Genomic DNA, 3,515 nt, shown 5'->3' with positions numbered 1-3,515 from the left:
AACAACTAAATAAAACAATACATCACACTACAAACTAACAACTAAATAAAACAATACATCACACTACAAACTAACAACTAAATAAAACAATACATCACACTACAAACTAACAACTAAATAAAACAATACATCACACTACAAACTAACAACTAAATAAAACAATACATCACACTACAAACTAACAACTAAATAAAACAATACATCACACTACAAACTAACAACTAAATAAAACAGTACATCACACTACAAACTAACAACTAAATAAAACAATACATCACACTACAAACTAACAACTAAATAAAACAATACATCACACTACAAACTAACAACAACTAAATAAAACAATACATCACACTACAAACTAACAACTAAATAAAACAGTACATCACACTACAAACTAACAACTAAATAAAACAATACATCACACTACAAACTAACAACTAAATAAAACAGTACATCACACTACAACCTAACAACAACTAAATAAAACAATACATCACACTACAAACTAACAACTAAATAAAACAATACATCACACTACAAACTAACAACTAAATATAACAATACATCACATTACAAACTAACAACAACAACTAAATAAAACAATACATCACACTACAAACTAACAACTAAATAAAACAATACATCACACTACAAACTAACAACTAAATAAAACAATACATCACACTACAAACTAACAACTAAATAAAACAATACATCACAATACAAACTAACAACTAAATAAAACAATACATCACACTACAAACTAACAACTAAATAAAACAATACATCACACTACACACTAACAACTAAATAAAACAATACATCACACTACAAACTAACAACTAAATAAAACAATACATCACACTACAAACTAACAACTAAATAAAACAATACATCACACTACAAACTAACAACTAAATAAAACAATACATCACACTACAAACTAACAACTAAATAAAACAGTACATCACACTACAAACTAACAACTAAATAAAACAATACATCACACTACAAACTAACAACTAAATAAAACAATACATCACACTACAAACTAACAACTAAATAAAACAATACATCACACTACAAACTAACAACTAAATAAAACAGTACATCACACTACAAACTAACAACTAAATAAAACAATACATCACACTACAAACTAACAACTAAATAAAACAATACATCACACTACAAACTAACAACAACTAAATAAAACAATACATCACACTACAAACTAACAACTAAATAAAACAGTACATCACACTACAAACTAACAACTAAATAAAACAATACATCACACTACAAACTAACAACTAAATAAAACAGTACATCACACTACAACCTAACAACAACTAAATAAAACAATACATCACACTACAAACTAACAACTAAATAAAACAATACATCACACTACAAACTAACAACTAAATAAAACAATACATCACACTACAAACTAACAACTAAATAAAACAATACATCACACTACAAACTAACAACTAAATAAAACAATACATCACACTACAAACTAACAACTAAATAAAACAGCACATCACACTACAAACTAACAACTAAATAAAACAATACATCACACTACAAACTAACAACTAAATAAAACAGTACATCACACTACAAACTAACAACAACTAAATAAAACAATACTTCACACTACAAACTAACAACTAAATAAAACAATACATCACACTACAAACTAACAACTAAATAAAACAATACATCACACTACAAACTAACAACTAAATAAAACAGCACATCACACTACAAACTAAAAACTAAATAAAACAGCACATCACACTACAAACTAACAACTAAATAAAACAATACATCACACTACAAACTAACAACAACTAAATAAAACAATACATCACACTACAAACTAACAACTAAATAAAACAATACATCACACTACAAACTAACAACTAAATAAAACAATACATCACACTACACACTAACAACTAAATAAAACAATACATCACACTACAAACTAACAACTAAATAAAACAATACATCACACTACAAACTAACAACTAAATAAAACAATACATCACACTACAAACTAACAACTAAATAAAACAATACATCACTCTACAAACTAACAACTAAATAAAACAGCACATCACACTACAAACTAACAACTAAATAAAACAATACATCACACTACAAACTAACAACAACAACTAAATAAAACAATACATCACACTACAAACTAACAACTAAAAAAACAATACATCACACTACAAACTAACAACTAAATAAAACAATACATCACACTACAAACTAACAACTAAATAAAACAATACAGCACACTACAAACTAACAACTAAATAAAACAATACATCACACTACAAACTAAGAACTAAATAAAACAATACATCACACTACAAACTAACAACAACAACTAAATAAAACAATACATCACACTACAAACTAACAACTAAATAAAACAATACATCACACTACAAACTAACAACTAAATAAAACAATACATCACACTACAAACTAACAACTAAATAAAACAATACATCACACTACAAACTAACAACTAAATAAAACAATACATCACACTACAAACTAACAACTAAACAAAACAATACATCACACTACAAACTAACAACTAAATAAAACAATACATCACACTACAAACTAACAACAACAACTAAATAAAACAATACATCACACTACAAACTAACAACTAAATAAAACAATACATCACACTACAAACTAACAACTAAATAAAACAATACATCACACTACAAACTAACAACAACTAAATAAAACAATACATCACACTACAAACTAACAAAAACAACTAAATAAAACAATACATCACACTACAAACTAACAACAACAACTAAATAAAACAATACATCACACTAAAAACTAACAACTAAATAAAACAATACATCACACTACAAACTAACAACTAAATAAAACAATACATCACACTACAAACTAACAACAACTAAATAAAACAATACATCACACTACAAACTAACAACAACTAAATAAAACAATACATCACACTACAAACTAACAACTAAATAAAACAATACATCACACTACAAACTAACAACTAAATAAAACAATACATCACACTACAAACTAACAACTAAATAAAACAATACATCACACTACAAACTAACAACTAAATAAAACAATACATCACACTACAAACTAACAACTAAATAAAACAATACATCACACTACAAACTAACAACTAAATAAAACAATACATCACACTACAAACTAACAACAACAACTAAATAAAACAATACATCACACTACAAACTAACAACTAAATAAAACAATACATCACACTACAAACTAACAACTAAATAAAACAATACATCACACTACAAACTAACAACTAAATAAAACAATACATCACACTACAAACTAACAACTAAATAAAACAGTACATCACACTACAAACTAACAACTAAATAAAACAATACATCACACTACAAACTAACAACTAAATAAAACAATACATCACA

The sequence above is a fragment of the Salmo salar genome, chromosome 13 (assembly GCF_965601325.2).
Source record: "Salmo salar chromosome 13, fSalSal1, whole genome shotgun sequence".
Lineage (NCBI taxonomy): Eukaryota > Metazoa > Chordata > Actinopteri > Salmoniformes > Salmonidae > Salmo > Salmo salar.
Note: the sequence above shows the minus strand (reverse complement) of the source record.